The sequence below is a fragment of the Equus asinus genome, chromosome 27, assembly GCF_041296235.1.
Source record: "Equus asinus isolate D_3611 breed Donkey chromosome 27, EquAss-T2T_v2, whole genome shotgun sequence".
Lineage (NCBI taxonomy): Eukaryota > Metazoa > Chordata > Mammalia > Perissodactyla > Equidae > Equus > Equus asinus.
The window spans coordinates 7,875,995-7,892,685 of record NC_091816.1 but is presented as its reverse complement, the minus strand read 5'-3'; positions in this window follow the sequence as shown (position 1 = coordinate 7,892,685).

Genomic DNA, 16,691 nt, shown 5'->3' with positions numbered 1-16,691 from the left:
GGGTCAATTTTCTAAGAATACCTAACTATTCTTAACATATATGTGTCTTACAGCAGAACATCAAACTACATGTAGAAAAGACTGATAGAAATTCAAGGAGAGATAAATAAATCCACTATCATAGGTGGAGACTTCAACACCTCTCTCTTAGAAATAGACAGATGCAGCAGGCAGAAAATCAGTAAGGACATAGTTGGACTCAACAACACTCTCAATCAACTGAATATAACCGATATCTATAGTCTACTTCATCTAACAAGAGCAGAATTCATATTTTTCTCTAACTCATATGAAGTATGCATCAAGATATACCATATTCCTGGCCATAAAAGACATCTTAATACATTTAAAATTATATAAATCATACAATGTCTGCTCTCAGACCACAATGGAATCAAGCTAAAAATCAATAACAGAAAGACACCTGGAAAATCCCCAAATATGTGGATATTAAACAACACATTTCTAAATAATGCATGGTCAGAGAAGAAATCTGAAAATAAATTAAAAAATATTTTGAGGGCTGGCCAGGTGGTGTAGTGGTTAAGTTCATGTACTCTGCTTCAGTGGCCCAGGGATTGCCAGTTCAGATCCTGGGCATGGACCTGGCACTACTTGTCAAGCCATGCTGGGGCTGAGTCCCACATAGAAGAACAAGAAGGATATACAACTAGGATATAAAACTGTGTACAGGAGGTTTGGGGGAGGAAAAATAGAGGAATATTGGCAACAGATGTTAGCTCAGGGTCAATCTTCCTAACAAAAAAAGAAATTGAAATAAATGAAAATAGAAACAATTCATCAGAATTTGTGGTATGCAGCAAAAGCAGTGCTTAGAGTGAAATTTATAGCACTGAAGGTATATATTAGAAAAGAAAAAAGATTTAAAATCAATAGTTTCCACCTTAGGAAACTCAAAAAAGAAAAGCAAATTAAATCCAAAGTAAGCAGAAGAAAAGAAATAATAATTAGAGTAGAAATCAACAAAATTGAAACCAAAGATTCAATAGAGAAAAACAACAAAACCAAAATATGGTACTTTGAAATGATCAACAAAATCAATATGCCTAAATAACCAGGCTAACCATGAGAAAAAGAGACAGGACACAAATTGCTAATATCAGAAATGAAAGAGGGGACATTACTACAGATCCTATGGACATTAAAGGGATAATAAAGGAATACAATGAACAACTGTAAGCCCACAAATGTGATAATCTAGATGAAATATACCAATTCCTTGAAAGATAAAATCCTCCAAAAGTTACACAAGAAGAAATAGACAATCTAAATAGGCCTATATCTATTTTAAAAATTGATTCAATAGTTAATAACCTTCCAAAACAACAAGCACCAAACCTTGCTGGGTTCACTGGTGAATTCTACTGAACATTTAAGGAATAAATTATACCAATTCTCCATAATCTCTTTCAGAAGATAGAAGCAAAGGGTATATTTCCTAACTCATTATACGAGGCTAGCATTACCCTGATACCAAAACTAGACAAAGACATTACAAGAAAACTACAGACTAATATCTCTTATGAACATAGATGCAAAACTCTTTAACAAAACATTAGCAAATTGAGTACAAAAAGTAAAAAAATAATTATATACCACAATTAAGTGGGATTTATTTCAGATATGCAAGTCTGGTTCAACATTCCAAAACAAGTTAATGTAATCCATCACATGGATAGGCTAAAAAAACCCCACAGAATCATATCAATAAATGCAGAAGAAGAATTTGACAAAATCTAACATCCTTTCATCATAAAAACTCTCAGTAACCTGGGAATAGAGGGGAACTACTTCAACTTGATAAAGAACACGTACAAGCAAACTTACAGCTAACATGATACTCATGGTGTGAAACTCAAAGATTTCCCACTAAGATCAGGCACAAGGCAAGGATGTCCACTCTCCCCAATCCTTTTCAATATTGTGCTAGAAGTTCTTGCTAATACAATAAAGCAAGAAGGAAGTAAAAGGTATAGAGATTGGGAAGGAGGAAGTAAAACTGCCTTTATTCACAGATGACATGTTTGTCTATGTAGAAAATCTGAAAGAATTAACAAGAAAATCCTGTAACTAATAAGCAATTATACCAAGTTTGAAGGATGCAAGGTTAATGTACAAAAGCCAATCAGCTTTCTATATACCAGCAATAAATGAGGGGAATTTGAAGTTAAATCACAATACAATTGGGCCATTGCTGCTAGCCTAGTTGTTAACGCCAGCACACTTTGCTTTGGTGGCCCAGGTTCAGTTCCTGGGAGAAGACCTTCACCACTCATCAGTGGCCATGCTGTGGAGGCAGTTTGCATACAAAAAGTGGAAGACTGGCAACAGATGTTAACTCAGGGCGAACCTTCATTAGTAAAAAAATAACAAATCACGACACAATTTATAAGCACTCAAAAAATGAAATACTTAGGTATAAATCTAAAAATATATATAAGACTTTTATGAGACAAACTACAAAACTTTAATGAATGAGATCAAAGAAGAACTAAATGAACAAAGAGATATTCCATGTTCATGGATAGGAAGCCTCAATATTGTCAAGGTGTCAGTTCTTCCCAACTTGATCTATAGATTCAATGCAATCTCAGTCAAAGCCCCAGCAAGTTATTTTATAAATACCAACAAGATGATTCTAAAGTTTATAGAATCATTAAAGATGCAAAAGATCCAGAATAGCAAACACAATATTGAAGAAAAACAAAGTTGGAAGACTGACACTACTTGACTTTAAGACAATATAAAGCTACAGTAATCCAGACAGTGTAGTATTGGCAAAATAATAGGCAAATAGATCAATGGAACAGAATGGAGAGCTCAGAAGTAGACTCTTGTAAATACAATCAACTGATCATTGACAAGGGAGCAAAGGTGACGCAAAGAAGCAAAGATAATCTCTTCAATAAATGGTGCTGGAACAACCAGACATCAACACACACAAAAAATGAATCTAGACTTAGACCTTATACCCTTCACAAAAATTAACTCAAAATGGCTAATGGACTTGAAGATAAAAGGAAAAATTATAAAACTCCTAGAAGATAAATAAGGGAAAATCTAGATGACCTCGGGTACAGTGATATCTTTTTAGATACAATGCCAAAGATGCAATCTATGAATGAAATAATTTATAAGCTGGACTTCATTAAAATGAAAGACTTCTGCTCTGTGAAAGACAGTATCAAGAAAATTAGAAGATAAGCCACAGACTGAGAGAAAACATTTACAAAAACACATCTGATAAAAGACTTTGTCCATAATATACATAGAACACTTAACATCAACAATTTAAAAATAATCAGTCCAATTAAAAAGTGGGCCAAAACCTTTAACAAACACTTTACTGAAAAGATATACAGGGGGCCGGCTCCACGGCCGAGTGGTTACGTTCGTGCACTCCGCTGCGGTGGCCCAGGGTTCAGATCCTTGGTGCGGACATGGCACCGCTCATCAGGCCACATTGAGGCGGCGTCCCACATCCCACAACTAGAAGGACCTGCAACTAAGATATACAACTGTGTACGGGGTGCGGGGGTTTGGGGAGATAAAGCAGAAAAAAAAAAAAGATATACAGATGGCAAATAAGTGTATGAAAAGATGTTTCACCTCATATGTCATCGGGAAAATACAAATTAAAACAACAATGAGGTACCGCTACACACCTATTAGAATGGCTAAAATCCTGAACACTGACAGTAGCAAATGCTGACAAGAACAAAGAGCAACAGAAACTCTCATACATTGCTGATGCATTTGCAAAATGGTACTGCCACTTTGGAGCACAGTTTGGCAAGTTCTTACAAAACTAGACATATTGTTAACATACAATCAAGCAATTGTGCTCTTTGGTATTTACCCAAAAGAAGTGAAAACTTATGTCCACACAAAAACTCGCACATGGATGTTTAGAGCAGCTTTATTCATAGTTACCAAATATTGGAAGCAACCAAGATGTCCTTTAGTAGGCGAGTAGGTAAACTATGGTATATCCAGACAATGGGATATCATTCAGCACTAACAAAAAATTACCTATCAAGCCATGAAAAGACATGGAGGAAACTAAAATGTGTATTACTAAGTGAAAGATGTCTAATGAAGATGTCAATGAAAAGGCTACATACTATGATTCCAACAATATGACATTCTGGAAAATGCAGAACTGTGGAGACAGTAAAAAGATCAGTGGTTGCCAGGGGTGGGAGTAGAGGGAGAGATGAATGGGCAGAATACAGAAGATTTTTAAATACTCTGTATGACATTATAATGATGGTTATACGTCATTAAACTTGTTCAAACCATAGAACGTACAACACCAAGAGTGAACTCTAATGTAAACTATGGATTTTGGATGCTTATGATGTATCAGTGTAGGTTAATTCTTGGTTAAAAAATGTACTATTCTGGTAAATGATGCTGATAATGGAGGAGGCGATGCATGTGTGGAGGTAGGCATATGTGAGAAATCTATCTTTTTCTCAATTTTATTGTAAATCTAAAACTGCTCTAAAAATAAAGTCTTAAAAAAAGGAAAGAATAAAAGCCTGTGCTCTTCCATAGTAGCAAAATTCTAAGATGGCCCTTAAGATCCCCACCCGCTGTGTGCATGCCTTGTATATTTCTCTCCCCTTGCATGTGGACAGAACATACGAATATGATGGGATATCACTCCTGCGATTATGTCACCTTACATAACAAAAGGGATTTCGCAGATGTAATTAAGGATATTAATCAACTGACTTTAAATTGATGAAAATGGAGATTATTAGGGTAGGCCCAACCTAATCACACGAGCCCTTTAAATCTTTGTCTAGAGGCTGGAATGAGGTGCTCAGAGTTTTCAAGCAGCTGAGAAATACTCCTGCTGGCTTTGAAGGAGCAAACTACATACGATGTTGAGGAAAGGACCACATGGCAGAGAACAGTGGCATCCTGGGAGCTGACAGCTACCCTACTCAGCAGCCAGCAAAATCCTGGGACCTCAATCCTATAGCCACAAGGAACTGAATTCTACCAAAAACCTGAATGAGCTTGGAAGAGAACTTTAAGCTAAGATGACAGCCCAGTCTCAGCCAAGACCTTGATTTAGCCACGAGAGACACTGAGCAGAAAATCCAGCTAAGCCAAGCCTAGACTTCCGAACTACAGAAATTGTGAGATAATATATATTGTCACAAAGTTTCTCGTAATTTGTTATACAGCAATAGAAAACTAATACATTTTTTCCTCCACATTGCAAGAGTGGCCAATCTATGGACCTGGTCTCCAGATTGTCTACCTAAAGATTTGTACTGTTATATTGAACTATTAGCCATTCGTGAAGAGTCATTATGCCTCCTGTAGGGGAAGAGTATGGGAATGAATGCTTTTCTGTGTGATGGCATAAGGAAGATATAGATAAGAGCCCAGACAAAAAGGGGGCGGGGCCCACATGGCTCAAGTTTTTATACATGGGGGACCCACTGTAAATTGAGCTCATGTTTATCTTGGGCCAAAAAACTACATGGGTGAGTGAACCAGGAGAATAAACACTGCAAGAGGTAGCATGACAGTGCCCAAGAAGTGTGCAGGACCAGAGAATTAACCTTATCAGGACCACTGGTGACGGGAGATTGATCAGTCATTATTGAGCCAGACCTTGCCCATTAATCAGACAGTCTTCATGTCAATGGGACCAATACTCTGCCTGTGGTATACAGTGTCAGGCTACCCTTCTAAATGTCAGATATTGTTCTAGTCACTGGAGATACAGTCTTGACCAAGCCAAAATACTAGTAAACTAACAATTTAATAAAATAACATTACTTACCTCCATTTACATACAACCTCAAATTTCTTATGTTTCTAACTGTTACTAATAAAGAGAGTCTTCTTCAACTGAATAAAAGTTTATCTCCATGAACCCTTTATCCATCCCTAGTGATTACTGACTTGCAGGACCTCACCAACAGGATTTCTCTCTGATGAGGCTGTAAGTCATTCATATGCTCCTAAAACTGTGCCAACTACAGTTGACGGTGCTGTTGTGGTTGTAGCCCAGCTCATGCAGAGAAACGCCATAGTTCCAGAGAAAGGTCTCAAGCAGAGAGGAAAGACCTGGTGCTCTAGTTGGAAGGCCATAGGATATAAAACACAAAGTAGCTGGTGGTTTCCTTTCCTATCTGGTAACTTTCACTAGTTCAGATGCCAACTGAAAGCTGGACTCAGTCTAGAAGGTGATAGGCTGTGTCTAGGAAAGGGTAGTATCTTAGTTTGGGTAACCCCCAAAACAGACCCTGAGACAAGGCTTTTGGTGCCAGTAGACTATTTTGGAGGTGATTCCACAAAGCTCAGTGAGGAAATGGGAAGATAGCAAAGAGTAATTGGGAAAAGCCAGTAAAGGCTGCTGTGGGAAACCGGGACTCAGTCCTGCTGAGGATCCTCTGAGAAACTATATGGAACATGCCTCAGAATCATACCATGAGAAGACACAGAGGTTGGAGGCTGTATTCACCATATTTATTCATTCCTTATTTGTCAAGGGTTGTCCCCAAGGGCATTAACCTATGTATGGCTAAGCATGCTCCCCTAATGCCAGAGAAAGCCCTCGAGCAGAGAAGATCAGCTCCAGCTGGAAGGTCATTGTGTGCTGGGAACTGTCTCCTTCAGGTTCCAGTGACCTCAGGTGGGCAGCAGAGATCTGAGACAAAGCATCAACAGTGTCTGCTACAGGTGGTAAAACAGGTGTATGAAGCCTGGGATCTTGTCCAAGCCCAGCCCCTGATGTGTTGTGAGACTGGTGACATTTCTGAGTTACTATGAGCATCAATTTCTTAAACTCTGTGATTCTGTGGTCTTTACTTCTATACAAAGTTTAAAAGTAGTGTTTAATAAGCTAATGTATTTGGTGGACAATCCTACCAGAGAATCATTTAAACAAGCCAAAAGTATATGTACTTTAAAAATTTAAAAAGCTCATACAAAAATAGAATGGAGAGAGGAAAAAAGAATTAAATCGAGAACTCTCAGTCTGCTATAGAAAGAGTAGAGTGACCATTTAAATTTTTGGTTTATTTAGATACTTATTTTTACCTAGGGAAGATTCTTTTTTGAAATAACACTCAACCAGAAAGGTGTTTTCTTCTAGACACAATTGAAGGAAAAGTATAAATCCCTGTAAGGGAGGATGAGGGATGATACCATTCCTGGGGTCTTATCAACCTCTGCAGAATACAGAGTGAGGGAGAGTGAGACTTTCCAAGTTCCCACATTTTCATGGATCTAACAGTTAATTAAAAACATACTTACTTATAGCTTTAGAAAAGCAGTTAGTGAAAACTCTATAACATAAATGACTAAAGGTTGATAAGCAGAAGGTTGTCTGAGGTATCCATATCAGCCTTGATATAGCTTATGCCTAAACTTCTCATAAGACCCCAAATTTCTCATTTTAACCTGATTCCTTAAGGGTCTCTTAAGAGGTAGAGGTGCCCGGGAAGACGCTTGCAGGCTGTCCATGAGAGGTTTCCTCTCTGAAAGGGACTGCCACAGACTTAGGAGGCCTGTCTCACTTGCTCACTCCTCCTGCTCCTTAGTGCAGCGGTCAATGCACCATCACGCCCAGTCCAGCCAGCACAAGGACCAGCCCAAGAGAAGCAGCGCGTCTGTAATCTGCAGGAGGTTCAGGGAGAAGTAAATGGTGAGCGGCTGGGAGTCGTTAGCCATGAGGCTCTCCAAGGGTTTGTAGTTCTTGATCATATCCTTGCAGAGCTTCCTCTGGAACTCGTCTTTCAGGGACATTTGCAGAAACAAGCTGGCCAGTGCCAGCCAGATGGCCTCCCCATGACTGTCATGTTAGGTCCCAGTAAGTTTGGAGAGGCCATCATGGGAAAGTGAAACAAAGAGGATACACAGAAAGAGCAGCAATCTAGGTGGGAGAATGACGACCAAACAAAAAGAGAGTCACGATAGAGCAATTTCCCTACCCTCACCTTGTTGGATGATGGAAGGCTAGGAGTTAACAGCAGAAAACACTGTATTCAAAGTAAAATATTTTTTAAATTACACATAGTTTAGTCTATGCTTTAAATTCTGACACTATGAATCACGTTTATCTTTTTCAAGTGCAAGATTGAAAGACTCTATTCAGGTATGGCTAAGATGAACCTGGAAAATTTTGAGTTCAAACTGACATAGCAGTCAAGATTCCAGTGTCTAGAAGATATAGGCCAGGTAAGTATCACCCCTCAAGAGCCCTGCTAGAGATGTAGACATCTGTTGGGATGGCCCATGTGAGAACCCGTCATTGTGCCGCTACAAATCAATGTTATCTGAGTACATAGTCAAGTTAATTCAGCCTTTGTGCACATCCAGGGCATCCCTCTCTGACTTGCCACTCATTCTCATTTTCCTCAATTTATCCTGCCCCATCTTCATGACTTCCAAATGTCAAAATATCAAGAATGCAGCCTTGAGATCTCTTCTCTTTTCTTTCTACACCACTACTTGAGAGATTTTAGTCACCTTGTCGGTGAGATGCTCCCTGATCAGCCAATTTAAAATGGATCCTCCCAACAGTCAATATCCCCTACCTCTGCTTTATATTCCTTCATAACTCTTCTTACCATTCGACATATTATCAACTAATTTGTTTGTTGCTTATTCATCCCTGTCTGTCCGAATATAAGTTCTAGGAGAGCAGAGACCATTTTTGTTCACTGCTCTCCACCTCCTGGAATACTTAGTAGATGTTCAATAAACATTTGACTAATAAATGAATGAAGGAATGAATATATGCTTAAAAATTATAAAAGCCTCCCTTGGAAAACATACTCTAATTCCAAATCTTTGCAGTCTCAACCATCACTCCCCTGTTGGGATATCTGTCAAGTGGTGGTGTTATGAGTCTACCTTCTATCTTAACCAGACACTGAAGGACAATTACTGTCAAAAATGTCTTTTGATTTGATATATTGATTCTTATTCTATTAAATTAAAAAAAATTCCTTAAATTCACAAAACCACCTTTAAGAATTTCCATGTCTACTTGGTAGCCATTCCCAAGTCATGGCTTTCAGATGAGCAGAAGAGGCCAAGGATTTTATCAGAGGTGGAAGCTAGGGAGAGAAAAATGGAGGCTCTTTTCCTGGAATTACTGATATTCCTCTGGCAGAGGCTCATTTTGCTGACTCCAGGGACACAATGCAAAGCTGAGCTTAAATTCCCCTTGCAAGGGCTGGTATTTCTCATGACCTCCTTATACTCTTTAGCCACTAGCACTTTAGTTTTATGCTTTTTAATTAACCCTCTCGTTCCCTTTTGTTTTATTTATTCATTCATTTACTTACTTATTTATTACTTTCTTTTTTTTTTTTTTAACCAGAGCTCAAAGATGGTTCACTTAGAGGGAAAAATTTGAAAACTAACAAATAGATCATTTCAACCCAAAAGAGCCCTCTGAAATAAAAGATTGGTTTGCCTTGGTGCACCCAAGCCACCCTAATTGCTATCAGAAATTCTAGATTTTATCAGTATGCCTGCTTAAGTCAAGCGAGACTTTGTTATCTATTTTATTTTTCCAAGCCTTGGAATCTAAAAAGGAAATGAATGGACTTTGTGCAGTGTTCTCCTTTTGTGAATGTGCCAAAATATGGTTCTTCACTATATATCAGAATATTGATATTCATTCATTCAACAGATGTTATCGAGGATTTGCAATGTGTTCAACATTGTGATTAGAAGTTGGAGATACAAAGAGAAATATGACCTTGCTCGTGAAGAGCTCACAGTGTAAGGAGGGCTATTGTACTGCAGAATTTGTCATATTATATTAAAACTAGTTGATGGTAAAATGTCACATTTTCCGCGTCAGGAGATATTGGAATCTAATTTGGAGAGGAAGTGACATTTGAGCAAGATTTTATGAAGTAGGGCTTTATCAGTACGTAAAATTTGCCCTCTGGGGGCTAGTGGCATCAGTGTGGTGGCGTAAAGGGGAGAAAAAGAGTACTCCCGGGGAGGACATTCCAGGCCAAAAAAGAGCATGCACAAAGATAAAATAGTTGGAATGAGGACTGAAATTCTATCATGATGCTAGAGCACAAGATAGAAGAGAAACACTTGCTGAGATTGAAAACAACGTCTGTATTTCTCCATATCAGCAAGACTATTTGCATTTAAGACTGTGGTGTGATTTTCCTGAGGGTCAGAAATATCTTATGACCTGAACCTTTGCCCAGCTCCTCTGAGATCTCTGAAAAAACTCAGGAACAATGTGCAAATGTGGTGTTTCCAATTAAGTATAAACAGCACAGTCGCTGCTGTTAAGGATGGGACTCACATCAGAATCTAACAATTAGACAGGTATTGCTCTGTTGCATATGGTTGCAGGTGAGTCATGTTCTTAGTATCCTCCATCCTCACCATTAAACACTTAATGGGAGAAAAAGAGGCATAGAATTTTCTCTCTCTGTGTTGTGAATGCTTCAATACACATGTAGAACAAAACAGATGAATCAGCTTAAATCTATAGTTTTCCCTTCTACCTGTCCAGGAAAAGCGATTGTTTCTAGAAACTGACATCAGCTCTGACATACACAAAATAAGAGTTTGCTTGTCCTATTATGTACGAATCCAAGCGTAATCCTCTGGGTAAGTCTGGAAAGCTAAGTCAAATATTACAAGGGACCTTTAGGTTAGGAACGGAGTCAGAAATGAGTACAATGCAAACATATTAAAGGGAGGCAATTAAATGCAAACAAACACTATTGCAACTTCCTCCTAAGGAAATATAATTAGATTGCCAAGCAGATTGCTTTTGGATTATTTGGATTAAGTGTTGCATTCTTGAAAGCTTAGTAACTTCCTCGCATTTCATTTCCTTGGAAACCACAAATTTCCACTGTTATAGAATATGCAGATTCTCTCATGTGCTCTGGGCATTTTTCTACTGTGCTTTTGTTTCTAAGACTTGGAATCACAGCCTTTGAAAATAGGACATTGGCAAGAAGAGCAAGGATTAAGGTCAGAGTTCTGGCTGATTTGGAAAGACTGGGCAAGCAGCATCATTGTTGCACCTTTGACATACACACACTGAGCCCCACGGATCAAGCAGCGTGAACAGTCATTCTTGCTCATAAAGTGGCTTTGAGTATTTAATAAGCTGGACGACCATACTAAGCAGTTTCTGCAATAGTTAACACAAGACCTTTCTTTTGCTCTCCATTTTTACCACTTTCCAGCCCATGAGACCTTGAGAAATAACCTTTATTTACCATGTTGTTAGCTTCATGCTGAGTTGAAAGTCACTTCCCAGGAGGAAACACTCCCGAGATTTCACTTGTGTCTTATTAATGAAGTTTTCCATTTACAGAAAGAAACTCAGGCATCAAAATAAGGAACCATACTGAATACACAATAAGGGATGAAAAGGAGAAGGCCAGGGAGGTGCCAGTGGCAGAGATGCATTAGAAAAGCAAGGAAACGCGTGGCCGTTGACTTCCTGGCTGAACTACCCAGACCCGCCAAAGAGTTGGAGCCTCAATTATAGCAGGAACTTGATGGAGTCAAGGTTCACCTATTAATACATGGGCATACAGCTATAAACTAGCTGCAAATATACTGACTTAACTGCTGTGATGTGAGCTGGAAGTGTTCTTTTAAATTCTGAGTCTTCTGGGACTGATTTTTGTAACTGGCACACCGTGGGAGAGGAATAGTTTCTCGTCTTAACAAGGCTGGTCCTTAACAAAATTATGACATGGGGAAGTTGAGCTTGCATTCCGTTTTCACTCTTCACATAAATTGGCCACCAGGTACAGGTGTCCATATCTTTTTTTGAGGGCACGGGTAAGTGTGTCCAACCCAGACTGAACTCACTGAGATTTGAACAGATTGGCTCACAACCCTGAACCTCTGAAACCAACTTTCTCTTCTGCACTCGGTTCCCTCAGGCCAGTGTTCACCACGTGAACTTCATTAATTGGTTTAATAGAATCACATTAATCGCTTTTAACTTGAATGTGTGAAACCTGGGGGTATATTGGCAGTTTTATTACATGCTTTCTGGAAGCTTCCCTTAATCCCAACATAGAGTTTTCAGAATTGTGGCAAAACAATCAGTTTAATGGGGGAGATGTTTGGAGTAAGAGGGCTTGATAGGATTGTTGCCTAACTCTGATCATCAGAATGGAGAGTTGGGAGCTGTGCAAGGATGGTTCATAATTGTACCAGTCAAGAGGACAGCCTAAAGTAGGGCTTTATACCAGGGGTCAGCAAACTTTTGCTGTAAATAGACAAATAGTAACTATTTTAGGCTTTGCAGGCCATATGATCTTTGTTGTAACTACCCAACTCTGTCATTGTAGTGGGAAAGTGTCACAGACAATGCATAATAAGTAGAAATGGCTGTGTTCCAGCAAAACATTTTTTACAAAAATAGGCAGTGTCCAGATTTGACCCACAATTTATAGCTTGCTTTATACTAATCAAAGAAAGATACAGATTACCTATCCGTCCCAGGTGAGAGAGATTCAACACCCAGACGCTTGGGAGAAAATAACAAGATCATTTTTTTTTAAAGATGAGACTATTTTCTGTGTGTTATATGCCCTCATATATGCATGAGACTGATAAAACTTTATTTATAAGACTCTTTAAATTATAATCTTTTCATCTTTGGTAGATTTGTGCTGTTTATTTTGCTAAGCCAGAACTATGTTTCCCAGAATCCCCATCTTAGTATATTTCCAGGTTAGCATGGGTCACAAGAGACATTTTGCCTGAGAATTGGGAGAAGGCAGGCTGGAAGTAACACCCACTTTTTTATACTCTCAATGTTGGTGCAGGGCACCAGGTGCTGTTGCAGCCCACTCATGTTGCTGCTGATCTGCTGGTCACCTTGTTGGTGTGTGGCAGCAGCTGGGTCCTCAGCTCTTCTAACTCCTGCCAGAACTTCTTCAATTCTTCCAAATCCTGACCAGGTTTATGGGAAGCTCTGTGGAGAAGGATTCCAGCTCCTTCTGAAGCAGTTCACTCACCTCAGTGAATTTGGGGGCCTGGAGGTGGGGAGAGTCAGATGCAGGTTCCAGTCTATCCTCCTGGGTTGCAGCTCACCTTGCGAGTTCCTGTTCATCTTGCTCTCCCCACTTTCCATCATCTCTCCTTCCCGACTGCAAGTCCTGCTGACTTCAGGCCAAGCCACAGATGTAGAAGTAACTGCCTTATATGGACTTTTTAACCAGCTCCTACAATGGCATAAGGTCAAAACTCTTATAATCAATCCCCTACTCCATATCAGTCATGGCGATTCTGCTTTTCTGATCAAACCATAACTGATAATATCATCCCAACCTAAGAAATTTCCCATTCAGAGAAAGGAAGTGAAGGGTTAACAATTGAAAGTACTATGTTTTTAAATATCGTAATAATAGAGATACTCGTTTCTCCCTTGTGAAGGTCACACTATTCCACTCAACCCTGAGATTCTGTAAATGCTGGATTCTATAATGACGTTGACCTTTTTGTTCACATGGCATGGACTCTGATTTATTTTCTTCTCCTCTAGGACCAATGATACACATTAGTGAGGGAGCTAGTGGAAGCCCATTGTAGCTGCCTCTTGCTCTAAAACTAAGCAAAGCCATCTGGACCTTAGAGGAGTTGAACCCACATCATTGACCTCAATTAGCACTAGACTTTAACCAACTGCAGAAATAAAAGCTGTAATTAATCCAATTGTCCTTTCTCTGGTTATTCCCAAGTGCAACATTCTATCCATATTTACCTTCTGAAACCCAAACGTTTAGGCCCCTGGGCAAGCTACTTTGGAAGGCATGATATTACAGCATCATCACTGTTACAAGTGGGAAGATAGTAGGAGATCATATTTTTAACTGCCTCACCATAGCCCTGTCTCCAAATCCATACCACATTAGATAAGAAAAGGACTTCCAGAGAAGTAAAATTACATATCTAGTTAAGGAGAATTCATGTCCACCACCTCTCATCCTGGCCCTCCTTCCCCTGAGCTATGCACCTGTTGGCTCCTTGGAAAAGGAAAGCATCCTTTGAGTTACATTTTTCTCATGTTCAATGAGTTAATTTTGTTGGCTCAATAATAATTTTCCGTATAAAATATAGTCAAGTCTCATTCATCAGAGTCATTGGACCAGTTGCATTGTGTTTTTTGCTTTCTGCTGTTCTTAATTTCAACTTTGATGACATTTAGCAGACAGAAGGAACTGTCTTATTGTAAGTAATAATCCTTTCAACTACCTAATTGCTTCTGCAGGTTATAGTGGTTTGTCTCCTAGACTCAGGGCATTTACTAGATGACTCTCAACAAGTATCCCACACATATGCTTCTTGATGGATCAGGTCATTTGTGTTTGTTTCTACTATCCTATAGACCAACTCAGATAAGAACTAAATCTTAATACATAAAGGTCACAGGAGAAAGATTGTTGTTTCTAAAGTTTCTTTTTCCATTTTATCTTATGTAATGCTATATGTCTCTATTAAAACCAGAAGTGCTTTTAGTTGAAAACCGTTGTGAGATCCATTTATAGATTTACACAAATGGGTGCCAGTCTGGAGAGGGTGTCGAATGATGTAGTTGATGTTTTAAATGCGGGGATTTTAGAAATAGTTTTTCACAGTGTAGTAGGCTGAAAATGACCCCCAAAGATATCAGGCTCTAATTCCTGGAACCTGTAAATTTAATCCTATTTGAAAAAAGAGTCTTTGCAGATATAATTAAGTAAGGATCTTGAAATTGGGAGGTTGCCCTGAATTAACTTTGTGGACCCTAAATGTAAACACAAGTGTTCTTCCGAGAGAGAGGCATAGGAAGATTAGACACACAGAAGGGAAGGCTCTGTGAAAATGGAGGCAGAGATTCAAGTGATGTAACCATAAGCCAAGAAATGCTGGTTGCCACCAGAAACCAGAGGACACATAGAATAGATTCTCCTCTAGAGTCTCTGGAGGGAACACAGCTCTGTCAGTATCCTGATCTTGTCCCAGTGATACTGATTGCAGACTTCTGGCCTCCAGAACTATGAGACAATAAATCTCTGTTGTTTTTAAGCCATCAGTTTGTGGTGATTTGTTATAGCAGCCTCAGCAAACTAATACACAAAGTTTGGCATAAGTTAGTAATTTTCTATAGAATTGATTGCCCAGACCAGGTGGGCAGCTCCTCCCAATCCAGGACAGCAAATACCAATTGAAAAGATTCTCTTTGGTCCATGTGGATGCTGATTGCTCTTCTTAGGCAAGCTGAGGCAGCATACAGCCATACTTCTTTTCATTGCGTGCCTTGAATCCCAACAGGACATTTGTAATGTTAATTCCTTGACCAGATACTGAAGATAGAGGCCTCCAAATCTCCCTGGCTCCAGGGCCTTTGACCAAGAAAAGGCTTCAGTATCAGCTGTTATTTTTAGGGTATGGTAGTGGTAATGGACCTCTAGTGTAAAGATGGCAGAATAAAGAGGTTTTGATCCCTTCTTCTCAGAACTAGTCCCTAAGCCAAAAGGATAAGGAGAACAGAAACTCCATATTTACTATAAATTAGTTGATTTCCATATATTAAGAAGTACAGGAAGTATCACATGGGAAGGGGGAAGAGAGGGAAGAGGTCCAGACACTTGTGGCTGCAGAGCTCCAGAAAGGCTCACAGAGCTCAGTTGTCCAAAGTTGGTGGCACATGTTAAGGAGCAAACCCAACAATCCAATTCAGGGGAAAAAAATACACTCAAAAGTAGGAGCTTCTGTCTTTCATTGCATTTCCCCACTGGGAAAAGTGAGGAAGGTGAATTACACAAACAAGCCGTTTACACAGCGAGCAGTTTGCAGGTAAGACAGAGTGGGGAAAATAAAATATGAACTTGGAGCAACATTGCAGGTACTGATCTCTGTTGGATGGGAGAAGCAAAGTCCAACATTTCACAGGTAAAACCCTGTCCCTGAGACTTCTTTTGAAATCCAGGAAAATCGCTGCTGTTCCAGAATAGGGGCCAAACTCCTCCACCCTGAGATAGTTGAGCCAGGAAGAAAACAACTTATTCAAATTAAAATAATTAAGAAAACAACTCCAACACACAATTAAGCAAAGCAAATCTGTAATGTATAGTGAAACATTGTTTAAAAGGAAAAAACTAAATAAAAAATCGTAAAATAAAATGACAGACTAAAAACTAATACATTTTTTAAGGGGCCAAAAGTAAGATAAAAATAAATGTCAGGTAAGATATACTTAAAAATGTTGCCAGAGAGTGGATAAAAATCATCTAAACTAATAGCCATTAAATCCAAAAATGATGAAACAATCACCTTTGAAAAACACCTATTGAAAGCAGAAATGCCAGTGTTCAGAGATTCTTTAGGTAAGGGACAGAGAAGAAAGGTGTGCAAGTAGAGCTAAGGAAAAAAGTGAAAGAAAAAATAAAACTGTCGTGGAAACGAAGGTCTCTTTGGAAGCTGGAGAAGAGATACTTATGAAAATGCAAAATGCAATAAATTAATAGTGGACAGAATTGAGCAATATGAGCAAATTGAAATGAGAAGAGATGAAAAGGATTAGAGAAAAAAATTAATTTAGAAGGTCAAGGTTATTTAACATATGCAAAATTAGTGTCCTGAAAACATGTATAGTTATAATGGATCAGAATAAAAGATGAAAAATTAAT